Raw genomic sequence first — 18,374 nt, 5'->3', positions numbered from 1 at the left:
GGACTTAATACTAGAAAACCATAAGGTATTAAGATTCCGGCGACTTACTATAGCACTAAGAGAAGATGAAGACAGTGTCTAGCTTTTGAGGGGTATGGAAAGGAGAGGTGACTGAGGAGGCAGAGGCACCTGCTGCCAAGCCTGTGGGCTTGAATTTGATCCCCGAGACCCAGATGGTAGAAGAAAAGAACTGACTCTTGCAAGTTTTCCTCCAACCTCCACACAGGTACCATGGCAACCCCTTCCCTCACCTCCCTCAAACAAGTAGTTAAAAGCAGAATAAATAAACTTTAAAAATTATCTTCAAAATTAATGGTTAAAGGCAGAAATTAAGAGAATGTGCTGAAGAAAAATCTGAGCTGATGTTTATGGGTTATCTCTTTAATTGGATGTAAATAACCATTTGATTACTAATTGAGATGCTTTATCTTCAGTAGTAAGTATATAAAGCCCTTTAATTGAGATGATTTTTTTCTTACTGTATTCACAGGTCTAGGGATGAGGCAGAGGCTATATAGGGGAGAGGGTAGGTCATAAGACACCTGTAATCTGTAATCTATATATTAAAGACTAACATCCCTGAATAGTTATTTATTTTTACCTTTTCTTGAGAGCTTAGTATATGCTGCTAATGTGAGTCCATTTAATAATCTAATTCTTTTGTTAGGGTTTGTATGTGTGTGTGTGTGTGTGTGTGTATGGTGAGCATACATGTGTATACACACATATGGAGAGGCGGGAGAGCAACCTTGGATATTGCTATTTAGATGCTATTTTGAGGCAGCAGCATTCATGATCTAAAAGCTCCCCAGTTATACTAGAGTAGATGGGCAATGAGCCCTAGGGTTCAGCTGTCTCTGCCTACCATCTGCTGGGACTACATGGGCCACCATGCCCAACTGTTTTTATGTGGATGCTGTGGATTGAATTCTAGGCATCCTACTTGTGTGGTGAGCATTTCAAAGACAGCCACTGCACTATCCCATATAACCTAATTATTATAATAGACTTCTTCCTGTGGACAAGAAAAGGGAGGCCCAGAATTCAGAGTTCCAGAGGTGTGATGTGTAAGCTTCTGGAAGCTCAGCTCTATGGGGCTTCATCATGCTCACAGCCATGGATGGAGGCTTGGTTCTCAGCTCCTCTCAGACACTGCCATCTAGAAATGCCCCTCTCCTGAGGAGCAGCACTGCAGGCGAGAGCCACTTGCATTAGACTCTCACTGGTCACTCTGCAGCTCTGAACCCCAGGTTTCTTATCCTTGAAATTCATATGACTACCATCTCCAGTCCCTGGATGTTCTGGGAGCTGGAGACTCCTGCAAAGAGCCCGCCCAGTGGAGGGTCCCAATTGTTGACCTCTGAGAAGATACTTAAGTTCATTGCTCCCTGTGATTGTCTCAAAGTCACACCAGTAGTGCAGTCCTTGCTCCCAGTCATTTGCATTTGGGAACTATAAATGATGCTTTGTGACGGGCTGTGGGTAGGCTCATTCATTTCGATTCTTTCTGTCACAGTGAAGCACCCCTCAGGGATACCTCTGGTCCAGCCCAATGCACAGCTGTCTTCTGGCTTCTCTTCTCTTCACTCCTAACTTAAGGCCAGTTTGCTGGACCCTTTTCCTATGAGAGAACGAATAGATGCCACAGAGGGGGCTAGGCTGAGATCACATTTGTATCTCACTTCATTTCAGTTGTTCATGGTGGAAGTTCTTAAAGAGAAATTTTTGTTAGCGTACAAAATAGTGAATTCATTGTGACTTTTCCTCACATGTTCATATTATACCTTTTCTAGCTTTGCCTTCCTTTCCTGAATGATTTCAGCATCTGTCAACAACATCTCGCTGTAGCAGCTACTACTGTGGTGTTTATGGTGACTCTCTTCATTTTCTTTTATATATTTTCATAACCATTTAGAGGAGAACTGCAGAGGAGAGTCCTAGTTTCTGGTCGATTGAGTGACTTGGTTGTTTACGTATCTATACACACTCTTAGATAATTATTTTACTCTGTGGATCATGATCTGACACCATCATTACTCAATTCTTTATCAGATTCTCGTGGCCCACCTCTGGTAGCCTCCTCAGCTGGGTCAGAGTTAGGAAACTTGCATATGTACAGATAGATGTTCATCATCTGTCTGTTGGTCCTGTGCCTGTTTACCTACAAATCGTTTATCTACCAATGTGTTTTAATCTCTCTATATAGCCAGCTAGCTATCACCTATCTGTCATCTATCAATTCTTCTATCCAACTATCTACCTTCATCTACCAATATATTTTCAACTATGTATTTACATATCTAGTGAGTTATCTTCTATCATCTATCAATCTATTTTCAACTATGTATGTATCTAGTGAGCTATTATCTATCTATCTATCTATCTATCTATAGATTTATCATCTATGTATCTATCTATCATCTATGTTATCTATTATTTATCTATGTATCTATCATCTATTTATCTCTATTATCTATCATCTATCTCTCTATCTGTTAATCTTGCTATCATCTATTTTTCTTTTTCTTTCTCTCTTTTTTTCTTTCTTTTCTTTTCTTTTTTTTCTTTTTTCTTCTTTTTTTCGAGGCAGGGTTTCTCTGTGTAGCCCAGGCTACCTGGAACTCACTCTGTAGACCAGGATGGCCTTGAACTCAGAAATCGACCTGCCTCTGCCTCCCAAGTGCTGGGATTAAAGGCATGTGCCATCACTTTCCTGCTCTATCATTTATTTTTCAACGTATTTATCATCTATCTATGTATCTATGATCTATGTATCTATCATTTATGTGTCATCTATTTCTCTATCATCTATCACCTATGTATCTACATATGTATGTACGTATCAATGTATGTATCTATCATCTTTCTATGTATCTATCATCTATGTGTGTATATATGTATGTATCTATCTATCTATATATCATCTATGCAACTATTATCTATGTATCTATGTATCATCTCTCTATCATCTATTATCTATCATCTACCTATTATCTATTATCTACCTATTATCAATCTATTATTTATCTTTCTAGCCATCCATTATCTATCTATCTATCTATCTATCTATCATAAACCTATCACCTGTCACCTACCTGAATGAATATGATTTCACAGTAATCCTAGTCTGACATGCAGGACTATCCCAGTTTCTCCTTTCCTGTCTCTATAATTACTTTGTCCATTGGAGGGAATTTTTCTCTTTATCTACCATTATTTACTGATCAGAGAGTAAACTAACTCACTGTTGATTTAAGCCACAACTCAGACCTTCACAGCAAAAGCTTCCAAACTCCTGTCTGTACTGTGTGAGTCCTCGGCTCACTTCCACATGATTCACTCACAAACCAGCCACTCTCAGCTTCCCACTGATCCTCCCAAAGGGTGGGCTGGTGGCTTTGTCCCTGCTGAAGGCTGTGGTAGAGTCTGTGGCAGGTTGTGGCAGCACTCTGGCCAATGGAGACCTCATCAGGGAGATCCCTGTTCTCACACCGTGGTGCTCCTGACCCCACCAGGAAAATCCTTGTGCTTACTCCATGGTGCTTCTGACTCCACCAGGAAAATCCTTGTGCTTACTCCATGGTGCTTCTGACTCCACCAGGAAAATCCTTGTGCTCACTCCATGGTGCTCCTTGGACCTCTCTCAATGTGAACTTCATCTTTCTGGCAAATTCTTTACTGACGACGATTGTATTTTCCCCTTTTAGAATAATTTGGAAAAGGAAAGTTCACACCTGTAGAAAAATTAGGACTAGACTGATGACCTATTAACGATTATTCTGCTGCTGTTGTCATGTCTACTCTTGTACAGTAAATGGCAGAACAAGATTAATTTCTTCAAATCTGCAAAGCAAACAACACTTATAACCAGAACAAGGTTTCCCCAGTCAGGGGCCAGCTATGGCGTGAAACTCTAGGGGAGAGCCAGAGTCTTGCACAGATGATGTTCTCGAGGTGAGGCTGACAGTCCCTAACTGCAGCATGTGGCCAGGTGCTGCCATAATAAAAGGTGGCAACCATCCAGGAGTGTTCACAGCTGCATGCCTGAACTTTATTAAATATCTAACTGCAGTTGGCAGGCCCTGACCAGCTCGTAACTCATTCCTGGCTGACACATTCCAGGCCATAATTAGTGCACTCCTAATACGGCCTTTACTTTTTGTTCTCCCGTGGAATGAGCCTGTTCTCCCGTGGAATGAGCCTGTTCCCGGAGACAAATGCATGTCCCATGGTGGTGGGAGGGTGTGGGAAGCCACTTCTTTTTGTGTTTGAGTGCGGCGGGGCTCTCTGGAGGAGGAAGGTGGGTTCAGATTTCTTCTGCTTCCCAAATGAGCAGCATGGCAATCTCTGGGTTTTATTCAGCTGGTGCCCTCAATCTCTCTCTCATAAGATCTTGTTCTCCTTTGACCTGAACATGTGTAGACAATGGATGACCCTTTTCACTTTATCTCATGTCTCACAGACAAGAGTAGAGGCCGCCCTGTACCTGGGTATGCACTGACTATATACTTCTGAAACATTCTTGCTATCATTCTATTACCACTGGTATTGCTACTGCTGCTGCTGGTGGTGGTGGTGGTGTGTGTGTGATATGAGTGCCACGTGACACATCTTTTGGTCAGAGGATACCTTTCTTGTGAATCCATTTTAATGTGAGTTCAGGGATGGAACTCAGGTTGTATGGAATGCCTACCCACCGATCTATCTCACCAGCCCTGATCCCCATAAGCATTAATAATAATAATAATAGGAAGGACAGTTTGGCATTTATTAAAGTTTGAGGATTCCTGTCTATGACACAGGAAGTTAATTTTGTACTACCCACCCCTGCACACACTGCCACAAATAAGTGCAAGAAACTTCAGCAAAAGGAGTGGGCTTTAGCCAAGCCAGGCTAGAAGCCTGGTGGAGTCCAACTGCAGACGGGAGAGTTCATGTCCACTGACATGGAGACAATGGATTGCAGAACGGTGTGTTTCATGGTGGACTGCTCATGGACAGACTAGTAAAGCAGGGCTGAGTATTTTCCATGAGCAAAATATGTCACTTAAAAGACACACACACACACACACACACACACACACACGGTGGGGGGAGGAGGAGGGAGGGCACTCAGATTAGGATGAGTACGTTAACTCACATGATTTTTAAATTATTTTTCTTAAAAAATGTTTTCATTTTTGTGTAATTTGAGACCTGTGTAGTTAAAAAATTTGTTGTTAAAAATAATGGCCACATGTTCGAAAGAACAGTCATAGTATTGCATGCATATGGTATCTTTAAAATAATTTGGTACCAATTTCATTTACTAGAGCAGGAAATTGGTACCCAGAGACAGGAAATGATCTTATGGAGGAAGAATCTAATAAAGACTTAAATCAAGAGTGTGAGTGTGTGGGGAGAATGTAATGGAGTTTCTGGATTTATTTGAAAACACTTGGAGGCACCAGCTTGTCCTGTGTAGTGAGTGCATAGTGAGGGCTCTGGAGCATTGCAGTGTCATGGTGAGAACTCTGGAGTGTGTGCAGTGCTATAGTGATGGCTCTGGAGCATTGCAGTGTCATGGTGAGAACTCTGGAGTGTGTGCAGTGCTATAGTGAGGGCTCTGTAGCATTGCAGTGTCATAGTGAGAGCTCTGGAGCATTGCAGTGTCACCTTAGTGAGGGCTCTGGAGCATTGCAGTGTTATATAGTGAGGACTCTGGAGCATTGCAGTGTCATGGTGAGAACTCTGGAGTGTGTGCAGTGCTATAGTGAGGGCTCTGATGCATTGCAGTGTCATAGTGAGAGCTCTGGAGCATTGCAGTGTCACCTTGGTGAGGGCTCTGGAGCATTGCAGTGTCATGGTGAGGACTCTGGTGTATGTGCAGTGCTATAGTGGGGACTCTGAAGCATTGCAGTGTTATAGTGATGGCTCTGGAGCATTGCAGTGTCATAGTGAGGACTCTGGAGTATGTGCAGTGCTATAGTGAGGGCTCTGGAGCATTGCAGTGTCATGGTGAGAGCTCTGGAGCATTGCAGTGTCATGGTGAGAGCTCTGGAGCATTGCAGTGTCATGGTACGGACTCTGGAGTGTGTGCAGTGCTATAGCAAGGACTCTGGAGTATGTGCAGTGCTATAGTGAAGGCTCTGGAGCATTGCAGTGCCATAGTGAGGCACTGACTAGTGAGGGAGTTTACCTCAGAAGTTTGGTTGCTTAATTCTTGGGCTGATGAGTAGGAGGACTTCTGTTCTCTTTCCCGTTCAACTTGGTTTCCTGAGAATTGATTTCCAATGTCTGCAGGAAAGGAATACTTCCCCAGTGATGTGAAATAATATCTCTAAAGCATTCACTAAAAGTGTAATGTGAGCTACTCAATGAGCCTCAGCACTCAATGGCACCAGAATTTGTGATTTAGACTCAAGGACCTGAGACCTAAATTTTCTGTATAAAATCCCCAAAGAGGAGGTCACACAAAGTAGCATCCAGCCCGAATGCCACTTGTGATCCTTGCTCCTAAAGGGAGGAGCAGAGATCCCTCCTCCCCTCCTCACACTAGTCAGGCTGAGGGCAAGCCATGCCTTCTCTTGTCTTCACACTCTCTGTTCTTCACATTATGTATAACCTCAAGAGCCCAGGGCAAGAGACCAGCGTCTAGGGCAAGACCTATCCAGAGAGAGAAATTTCCATGCTGATCACGAGTTAAGTCTTTGCCTCTATTGACGTTAGCTTACAGCTAAAACAGTGTTCAAGGAATACCTTGTGCTGCCACGGACAACTGCTGAGGGTCAAGGCACAGCATGGGGTATAGCTCAGTGGTAGGGTATTCACCTTGCACACAGGAGGCTTGGGTTCAATCTTCAGCACTACAAAACAAAACCTATGTGGAAGGCAGACAGGGTAGAGAGTGAGGGGCTGAACTGCTGGTGATTTCTGTTTCAAGATCTTGCAAATGAGAACAAGAAGATGGGACTGGAAGTAGAGATCACTTCCTGTTTGATACTTCTGTGATCTAGAGTTTCATCTTCCTTAGAAATGGTGAGACATGGAAGACAATAGCATCACACATTCTTTTAAAAGTGATTAAATTTTAACTATGTATGCATGTGCATGTGTGTGGGTTTATCCACGTGAGTGCAGCTGTCTGCAGAGGCCAAAAGAGGTCATTGGATCTCCTGGAACGGGAGATACAGAGTGAGGGTCCTCTGGGAGAGGACCACATGCTCTGAGCCACTGAGCTGAGTCTCCAGCTCCAGCATCACATTTGCTTGGTTCAGATTCACAAGTTGTAAAATGTTAAAATGTTTCTTTATTTGCTTTCTTCTCAAAGAGCTGAGAATTGGCCTAGGGCCCCTGAGAGGGCTACACAAACACTTATCACCGACCTATACCCTCAGCTCTTGGTTGTGTTATAGTTAGTGCATGTCATAATACATGCATGTGTTTATGGTGCGTGGTATGGTGTTGGAGGTCTGTGTAGGAATCGGTGTCCAGTGTATCGATCAGTTCACGTAGTTGTTCCTTTGTGGTATGAATGCTTGCAGCATTTGCCTTTCCAGATACTCAGGGATAGTCAATGGAATATTGACAGCCATTGTCACCCTGCTGTGCCATACAAGTCAAATTCCTAAGATCTGCCTGCCATTTTGTACTCTGTGACCACTCTTTTCCTGTCCCCTCACCCACTTCCCACCCCTCTTCTGCTTCTGACAGCTGTTGTTTTATTCAGCTTCTTCAGATCACCATGTAAATAAGGTCATACTTTTTTTTTTTCTTTTAATCTGTCACTTAAAGGCAAGGGAGTCCCCAAATCTAACTGATTTGCTCAAATCTTCCAGGGAGTGACCTCTTTTTCCATTACTGTTCATACTCCCTAGACATAACTTGGGAAATCAGGGCCTAGATTCTTAGCAGTGTTAAGTTCTAAGACTATTTGGCAATGAAAACCTGATTTGAAGGAGTCAGAAGTTTGGATTTGAGTCTGGGCCTGCTGCCTTCCAAACAGGTGACCTTGAAGAAGCAACTGCCCCTTTGTGGTTAAGACTGAAAAAAAATTGGTTCTGATGATCTCTAAGCTCTAGCTATCAGACCCTATGATATCCTTTACCGAGCCAGGAAGTTATGCCCACATCTTTCTCTCAATGTAACTCAATCCAGAGTGGGGGAGCAGCAACAGACAGAAACAACTTCTGTTATCCCCCTTCTATCCCACGAGTCAGCACCTATTCCGTGTCAACCGTGTCCTTCTGTAAAGGATAGAGATGACCCACCAGGCTTCACCCGTCCTCATGAAACACTGAGCAGAGGAGAATAGAGAAGGGTGCGGGGAGGGAAGGAGGAAGGGAGGAAGAGAAACAGAGGGGGAGAGGTTATGTATTCACACTGAGCAAACCAAGCTTGTCTCATTCCTGGGCCCTGTGAACAGCTGTGGCCACAGCTGAAATATTCAACCCTACCAAATGACGACTTTCCCAAGTCGGCCCCTCGCGTGCACCAGTGAAGTCACCAGCCGCTCAGTTTCCCAGCTTAGTAATGTGTGGGTCAAAGCCAAAGACATATAAAGAACAGATGGCCCAAGCTGACAGGGACAACTGCTCCAAAATATACTCATGGAGTGTGAGCTCTAATGCAAACAGGGGTGGGATGCTCCTCAGAGCATGTTAAACGTGCTTTGGCTCTTTCCAACTCTCCACTGATCCACTAGCATGTGGCTGAGACTGTTGTGTTCCTCCACTTTTCTAATTACTGACCCCCCAGAGAGCTGATCCAGAATGGTATCGAAAGATGGGGTTCCCAGGACCCTTGGAAATGAAGAGCATGATTCAGGCTGGCTCTCAATACCTATTCACTGGGTCAGTGACAAGTTGTTTAGAAGCCAATGACAAGCACTCCTAGGACCTACAGCAGTGTCATGCACTCTCACAGTCCTTCAAATGTTTACTGAGAATCTTCTATGAGCCATTATCTCAAAGATGTGCCTGCCTAATCTCTAAGAAGGACAAATGCAACCAATCCAACCTCCTAGTTGACTTACCCTGCATTTTTGTAACCCGGAAGTGTTTTATATCATGTTCTTCAACTTTTTAAATGTTGCGTTGCCCACACAACCAAAGTCTGTGCAATACAGACTGTGTCTAATCCAGAGAGCCTCGATTAGCTGTTTTATGCTGAGACTCAATTAGTCACAGCATAGGGAGGTAGGTGATATCCAGAGACAAGGCTGGGTCTTGCTATCATTCTCAAGAGGTTATGGGTACTTGGAGCCTTTGAAACAGGTACAGCTTGGTTATGGGTAGGCATTGCTTAGATTAGAAGGTCTCCAGAGTGAATATCCAGGAGGAGGATAAATGGAGGGGCGTCCGGTAGCATCGCTCATATCACAGCAGGCTCCTTTGTGTGCACTGCTTGTAGAGGCAATCCTCGTGAGTAATTCCAGGCTTGAAGAAAGGGTTTGTGGAATAAAGTCTGGCCCGTGGAAGGCTGCACTTCAGTGCCTACCTGTTGGAGGAGGGGCAAATACAGAGTTGGTCCTCTGCATCAATAGGGTCCATGTTCTCGGGTTCAGTCAAGCATGCATGACAATATTCCAAAAGATCAGGTCTGTACCAAGCGTACCCACACACCCTGGTGATGATTCACTGAGCAATACAGTGGCTGCTTTCGTAGCCTTTGCATGGTATTAGGCATTAGAAGTAACCTTGGGACCATGACAAGTCTGTGGAGCATGTATATAGGTTGCGGGAAGAAGCCGGAAGCTTCTCTGAGTGTGTCCAGCTGGACTGGGCAGGATTTGCATAGGTTAAGAGAAGATTGGTAGCTGCCCTTCCTTGCTGCTCCTCAGAGCTGTGTCCCACTGTCTGCGGTTTCCTCTTGTCCTTCTTTATAGCTCTGCATGGACTATGGATGTGTTAAAGTCAAGAGTCAGCGTCTTAGATTAGTTGCCCATGTTTTCTGCAGTGAGCACTGTTGAGTTAGGTTTCTCAGGAAGACTGGTTTCATTAAATAAAAGATCTTTGCACTGGGCCTCTGATCCCCATGGCAAGCTCAGCTGGGTAGTAGGGTAGTGATCCCCTCCATTATTGTTCATCAGACTCTAGAAACTTTTTCTTCAGCACGGGGTGTGGCTGAGAGACTCAGGCCTGTAGTGTGGAGAACACAGCCAGCTGGATGAACAATGCTTCTGTCTTGAAAGCACTGTGTCCTCTGTAGGATGATGTGGGCTTTGCGAAGACTCCATGCCCAGGCTCTCTGGGGGCCGGGGGTGGGGGCGAGAGACTTGGACACTGCTTTCTCCCTAGAAGGCTTCAGAGTCAGACTCTGATGGCTCCAACCCAGCCTGCACCTCCCAGATCCCTCCCAAGGTACCTCTAGCAGACCCAGATGGGAAGTGTCAGACCTTCACAGAAACACACCAGCGTGTGCTGAGAAGTCTACGTTCCCATACGACAAGGGTTGCTCTTGTGTTCTTTAAGACACAGATTCACTCAAAAATATGATTGCTACCTGAAACCCCAGCCCCTCTCCTTGTTTTCCCTTCATACTCACGTACCCTGCTAAGTCTAGCTTCTCAATTAACTTTGCAAGTTTCCCTTCAATCTGTGTTGCCAGTTGCTTAATAAAGACAGCTGGTTCCCTTTGCCTGCTAGCCCCGGAGTCTCTACATTACAGTAACAATGACTATCCTCAAGCAACAAGACCCAGAGACTCAGACCTCCATTCTTTCTGCCTTTCAGATGTTCTCTGCTCTGGTTCCAGAAAACCATGGTGGCTCAGACCTTTGTTACACTCTGGGCCTCTGTGACATGACGTACTATTTCCTCAAATTTTCTTCCAGGTTCTCTCTGTCAACCTTGCTACGTACTCACCAACTGATCAAGCTCAAATACCCTAGCCTCTGTGAAGCCCGCCTCCCAGTCTTCTTTTATCCATCAAGCTACTTATACGCTTGTCTTGGACACCACAACATCCATGTGGCACTTGGGAATTTAGCACGTGGTGGCAGGATTTTAGTGTCTGCCCTTTCATTCTTGCCTACATCTTATTCAGATTTAGGTCCCTGGAGCCTTGACGGACAGGTTACATAACTCCTCTCAGCTTCGTTTTCTGTTCATTTACAGAGGCTACAAGACTGTCAAAGAGTTAAATATGTCAAAGAGTTAAATATGATGAATCATAGCATACATACATAGCATACATACATAGCATACATGGAATGTGGTAGCTCCAATAGACAGTAAACTGATACTATTATCTACTAGCATAACATTGGTGCAGAGTGGCACTGTCTTCTGGAACATACCTTCAGAGGGAAGGCTTCTATGCTCTGGGTTTGAAGGGATAGATTTTGAGGGGGGAGTGTAGCTGTTGGCATCAGATACTCAAGGGAGCAATTCACCACAGGGCTGGTGGCTCTCCTGGAGAGAAGTCAACTTTGATTGGAACCTAGCCTCGAGTTGCTTGGGTGATATGGAGAGGTTCATGGAAATCGACTGGCTTTTATTTTAGTCAAGTGAAGACAGATAAGAAGTGGACAGGAGTCAAGAGAAATCTATTTCTGTGAACGTCCTTTATAAATGTGTATTAACCTTTTGCGTGATCTAGTCTTAGGTAGTTCAACCCCCACCCCTGTAACAGAGAAAGTGGACTTTTATTTTGGCGTGGGCACAGAATTCCAGGTGCACTCTCTTTTCTGGTGTGAAACAGACCCGTAGTCTCTTGGAGTTCAGCAGAAAGTGATGTCAGCATGCACAGATTTGGGAGAAAACAAACCAATGTAAGGTCCTGCGCTGGGAAATACTGTTCCATTTCCTTCTGAAAGGAGCTCTCAGTGGTTCTGGAAAGCCATCTGGAGAGATCCACTCCTCCCCCCTTGGCTTTCGTGCTCCAATGCTCCTGATTAAAAGGGGGAAGGGGGAAAACATGGTATGTGTTATCCTCAAGCTGGGACTGGGGAGTAGGCGGCCAGCACGCTGTGGCCCATGGAGGGTTCTCCTGGATTGTTTTAAGAGCACTTTGCAGAGGCAGTCAAATGAAAGGCATGTGTTTCTTCATCAGGGAGACCTTCTCTTGGGGATATTTTATTTGCAGTTCTCTAAAGAGTCAAAGCCTCCACGCTTTTAATCTTCTGCACAGGAACGTCTAAACATTGGGAAAGCAGCACCAGAAAGCATGACCTCAGTGTCTCCGAAATCCTGTTAAGTCTGGAAACTTCTCCAGCCTGCTTGACCTTAGCAACTGGACTGTGTTGGATTTTGCCAGCGACAGCAAGTTTCGTTACAGTGTGGACAGTTCACTGAAGTGTTTTTGTCCTTGGGTTGTTTGGTCAGCCTCAGAGGAGCCAAAGCCATGCTGAGAAACTCAGTCTTGAATGTGGAGATGTCCAAATATCTCCTGTGATATCAGAGTCACACGGGTGTTCAAGGGCCATAGTCATTTACTTCTCTGGGAAAGATTTTCTACAAATTAAAAGTGGCTTAACAGGACACAAGTCTGCAGTGTTCTTGGTCAAGAGGTGTCAACCCATTGTAAAAATTATGTTTTGACGTCACAGGATAGGTGGAGGAAGACTGCCCAGTTCCTTACGTGGAGGCTTCAGCAGGTTGTGTGTGGATTTAAGAATCAACAGGCACTTTTGACCTTAGTTTAGGACATAGGAAACAAGGTGAGCTCCTAGGTAGTCAGGTGCAGTGCTCTGTGATTCTGTGTGCTCAGAGCGACTACACGTAAAGTCTCAGAGCGCTTGCTATGTCTCCAAGTCTTGAGAAAGTGGAACAGGACTTTCATTTCCTTGTCCTACTTGGTTTTGTGACTGAGTGGAGCAGTAGAGAAATGTCTGCATCCTGCTTTATAACAAAACAGCCCAGAATGTGGACAATTCAAGCCACAAATAGCTTTCACCTCATGGTTCCTGTGGCTCTGAATTGAGGAGAGACTTAGGTAGGTCGTTCTGCTCAGGATATTTAGTTGGTGGCAGTTCTCAGTGGGGTTGGAGGCACCTGAAGGCGCAAATGGGGCTAGAGATTCTGCTGACAAGATGGCTCTATTGCACAACTGTTAAAGAAGCCCTTTGTTCCTTGCCTCAGAAGCCTGTCACCCTGAAGAAATCCTTGACTTTATGGTACAGCAAGTGGCTTCCTCAAGGGTCAACTCTGTGTGTGTGTGTGTGTGTGTGTGTGTGTGGATGGGGGTGGGTGTGTGGATGGGGGTGGGTGAGGGGGAGACAGAGCAAGATACCATATATTGGCAGATACCATAAATGTTTCTAATTTTTGTCCCTTTACAAATTTTGGAAGTCATATACTGTATTGCTTTTTTATTGTGATGGACATCATGACCAAGGAAAATTTTTAAAGGATATATGCCTTTTTGTTTTTCAGTAATTATTAATCAGGGTTCTCTGAACTTATAGAATATTTCTCTCTATATTGAGGGAATTTATTGTAATGACTTTCAGTCTGGAGTCCAACTACCCCAACAATGGTCAGCTGTGAGTGGGAAGTCCAAGGATCTAGTAGTTGCTCAGTCCCATAAGGCCAGTTGTTTCAGCTGCTCTTCTGTAGAAGTAGGTTCCAACAGATGTGCTGGCAAGTACATGCATGCAGGCAAAGAAGAGTGAGTCTTCCTTCCAATGTCCTTATGTAGCTCTCCAGCAGAAGGTGTGGTCCAGATTAAAGATGTGTGCCACCACACCTGGATCTGGGACTTGGTTTGTCCCAGGCTGACCTTGAACTCAAGAGATCTCCTTGCCTCAGTCTTCTGGATTAAAGGTGTATACTACCTTGCCTGGGCCTAAGCTTTTCATGGCCACTATGCCTCAAGATCTCCAGGCCAAGATCCAGGTCAGAAACTTGTGTCTTCCAGGCTCAAGATCTGGATCACAGGTGAGCCCTCCAATTCTGGATTGTGGTTCATTCCAGATATAGTCAAGTTGACAACCAGGAATAGCTATTACAAGTAATGAATTGAGTTACTATTATTTGTAAAGGGACAAAAATTAGGTTCAACATTTTTTTTTATGAATTAGATTTGTTCTTCAGACTATTTCATACATGTGATGTATTCTAATTACTCTCCTCTCACATTCTGCTACCCCCTCCCTGTAATTTTCCTTTCTTCCCTACAAATCTCTCTCCCATAAGCACATCTTTTTGATTCATTGTTCCCTGGATTAATTAGCACATGATCATAATTAATATGATCATGGCCTGGTGGACTCACAGTGAAAACAGATGGAGAAGCCTGTGCACCTGTCTTAGAAGGAGCTCAGTCAACAAAGTAGTTGCCATGGAAATAAGAGGACCCAGGCTTTGATCTTCAGCACCTATCTAAGCAGCTGGAGGTGGGTGTGCATTTACAACCCTAGTCTGGGAGGCTGAGACAGATGGCTCTCACTGGACAGCTAGGTTAGCCACACTGATGAGGCCCAAGCTCCAGAGGAGACCCTATCTCAAAAGTTAAGGTGGGGGGGGGTATGGGGGACTTTTGGGATAGCATTGGAAATGTAATTGAGGAAAATATGTAATAAAAAATATTAAAAATTAAAAAAAGAAATGCTAACAAGATTAAAAACATTCATACCTTAAAAAAAAAAAAGTTAAGGTGATGGAGACGTCCGATAACACTGTCTCATCGTAACCGTCCTTAATCACAGCAACTGACTGGGAAGACGTTCCTGACAGAGCACGTGCTACTCTAGTTCTCTGGAGCAGCAACAGCGAGGGGGATTTTCTTAGTTTTGTTGTTGTTGTTGTTGTTGTGAGAATGTTTAAAATGGAAACACTGGCCGCCCCTGCCCTAAGCACTCAAATTGCTAGAGCGTACCTAATTTTAAAAAATGGAGCCACATAAATATGTCCTCATCCAAAGGCAGCTAGCTTTTCTGCATGGCTCAGTGGTCTGAGTTAGCAACCGCTTCAGGACAGTGTGCCTTCAGGTGGGATTTATAATGTCATCTGAGTACTCACATGCACACATACACACTCCCACCCTGTCACCAAGTGTGACATCTGGTCCGTGGATGCCATATGAAAATAATTACCCCATGGTTGGTGGTGTGATCGGATGAGAAAGAGGACGGAAAACGCCACAGAGGGAAAGAGGGGAGGTGGGAGGGAATGAAGGAGGGAAGAGAGGAGGGAAGAGGGAAGGGAGGAGGGAGGCCCTTAGTGGAAAGGACTTGACTCTTTCAGAATGAGACTTAGCTTGGAGACCAGAGGGATGTTTGATCTGACAACAGGGAGCAGCACTTGTGTGCACAGTTACTTCTCAGGCAGTCAGATCTCTCTCAGGCCCTGAGCTCAGAATGCTACTGGGGTTGGCCCAGGGGTTGCTGCTTAAGGACATTTTCACTGAGCTAAGTTTCTGTCATTCCTGGCAAGCAAGGGTCCACCATGAAAGGCGAGCTCGCCCCCACTAACTTCAAGGCTCCTGGGCTCTAATGTAAAGTCGGCATGAATTTGGGGAGCAAGGGAAACATCGTGCCAAATGTAAGAAGAACAAAGAAAAAAGACTATCTTCCAGCCCTGGAGAGACACCAACCTCCCTCCCTTCCACCTCCTTCTCAGGCCCGGGGCAGGGTGGGTGGAAGGGGGAGAGGGCTCCAGTTTTTCCTGGAATCAATTGTCAAAACTTTCCCCTGCGGCTTGAGACCCTGCTCCCCTCTGAGATGCTCAGCATGTCGTCAAACCAGTTTTAACTGGAGAGACAGATGGCATCAACATGAAAGATGTCTTCTAAGTCCTATCACCACTGGGTGAAGGATTTTTCGAGAAAGATGTTAGTTACATCCTGCACTGGGCGGGGGTGGGGGTGGGTGTGGGGGTGGGGTGGGGGTAGGCAGGGAGGCTGTGAGAGTGGACAGTCCTGCTGGCAGAGCTTCCAGGGTGGCAGAGACACCACCTGCAGAGGGTCCTAGCTGCTTGCTGCAGAACAAATGGAGAAGAAAAACCATCCAGAAGGGGAAGCTGGAGCACCAAGCAGGCGGTTGGGAACAAGTCCGTTTTATGGAGCTTGCAAACCTGAACTCAAATATTAAAAAATGCTTTCATCAGTCCACTTAATCCAGAGAAATTCTTTTGGCTTAGATGCAAGGAAAAGTCAGTCCCTTAAGGGGAAGGCGGGCGGAGAAGGACGTAATGAGGATGTGAGTCAGAGGCTGGAACTGCCGGCAAATGCCGAGGTGAAGGAGGCCAGGCAGAGGGGCCTGCAGACCAGGGATAGCTCTCCCTGCTTTTTATTGATCTCTCTCTCTTTAGTTATTAAAATGCTTGACTCTGCTCAGTGGGGGAAAGGTGAGAGAGAGAAAGAACAATTCTGTTCTGGCTCGCTTTTTCTCCCTCTGGGGAATAAGGGCCCTCGGTCTCCAAAGCTGTGTTTTTCTTGGGGTTTTGCCTTTTAATAGGGGTTGAAGAAAGTGGTTATAGACATTTGAGGGAAATAAAGCCTGTGGTTTATTAACTGCCCTGGTTTTAATCAGTGGTGCTTTGAGCAGGGTAACATTAGGGTTGAAACAATGACAACTGATACTGGGATTTTCTGTGCTTTTAACCCCAAAGTGAAGTCTTGTGGATTCACTGACAAAAATACGTTTGTTTCTCTGGCCTGGCTGGGGGTAGAGGGGAGGCTGTAGGGAGGGAAGGTTGGGGGGGGGGCTTTGTGAAGCCAACAGAGAAGGCAGGTTGTGAGGGGAGAACAGAGCTGCCACGAGGATTCTTGTCAGCTGGGATTCCAGCTGCTAGGGAGGAAGGCTGAACCCCTCAGTGAGGCGAACAGGAAGAAAAGGAAGAGGTGGGAAGCAGTGGCCAGCTTTGCTGTAGCTGCTCCAGTCCAGGATGCAGAGCATCAAGTGCTCACAAATACATCTTCACAGACAGAGGCAAAAACCTCAGGGTGGCTGCCTTCCTCTTGCAGACCTTATAAGCATTATAAACGACATCATTTCTTCTATTTGGAAAATTAGAAGGGAACAGGCCTCTCCCCGTGGAAGGTGGCTTTTCAAGGTGACCCAGCTCGCCTTTGGAGGGCTTTCCCATCACACCCCATACTTAGCATGGCCACCGATCATCCAGCAAGGCTAGGCTGGTACGGAAATGCAGATCAAGCTCGCCATTAGTCTACGTCTTGATCTTGCACCACGTGTGTGCAGCAATGGGACCTCCTAGGAGTGTTCTCTTCAAGAGCATCACCCTTGAGTTCCAGGGTATGTATCTGTTTAGGAAGAAACAGGCTCAGTGTTAACTTGTCTCCTGCTATGGGGGCCCGAGGGCTTCTCAGATGAACGGGACACACTCGAGAGTTTATAACTGGAGGACATATCCCCACCCGTGCTCCTGGGTTCAGGGTGGCTTACAGTTCCCTAGAAGCAGAATGTTAGCATCCTGTTTTCTAAGTTCGAGTGGGATATATTTATATTATAGAAACTGGGAGAACCAAAACCACAAAGAAAAATGAGTTGTGTGAACATTTCCCTATTTATACTACTACTACTACTAGTTATTATTACAACATTAAATACTGCATTCAATATGCTATAGGCAGAGGAAACAATAGGATGTGACACTATATATTATATATGTGTGCTCATTTGTATACACACACACACACATATATATACATACATATATATATATGATACCATTTTGTGTTATGTAGTAGATAGATACTATATTGCATATATTTTCAGATTCCCTTAGGTATGAAGGACTAAGTATTTAATAGGAGAACAGCGAATGAACCAACTCATGCTGAGGTAGGGCAGGGACACTGCCTTTCCTCTTGGTAAGAGGCAACTTGTGAATCTTCACAAAAATTCAAAAATTTAGAACAGGATGGAGTACAGAGTCTGATCTCTTAAAAAATGAAATGATATTCTAATTCATGCTGACCTCATCTCCAGAGCATCTCTCTCTCTCTCTCTCTAACACATACACACAGACACACACTCATATACACAATCAGACAGTGAGACACAGATATAGACACACAGAGACACACATGAACACATACACAGTCACACCCACACCATACATAGACACACCCAACATATACAGTCACAACACACACACACAGAGTCAGATACAGATAGAGACACACTCATGAACACACAGACAGACACAGATATAGACACACATAGACACACACATGAACATACAAACACACACCACACACACAGACAGACAGATACAGTTATAGACATAGACATACATAGGACACACACATGAACATACACACAGAGACACATGCATAGTTGTCATCTCTACACTGTCCTTCATAAGTAATCCACCCATGTGGGAAATCTGATAAATCTGGCGATGTAGACATTGCTTTTGTTGGGCTGAGTCTTAGGTGTTACTGGCTGTATCTTCTTCCTGTTTTTCTTTTTTGGTATCATTATCATC

This window comes from Mus caroli, unplaced genomic scaffold (genome assembly GCF_978045245.1).
Source record: "Mus caroli unplaced genomic scaffold, Mus_caroli_1 scaffold_15, whole genome shotgun sequence".
In the NCBI taxonomy this organism is placed as follows: Eukaryota; Metazoa; Chordata; class Mammalia; order Rodentia; family Muridae; genus Mus; species Mus caroli.
Note: the sequence above shows the minus strand (reverse complement) of the source record.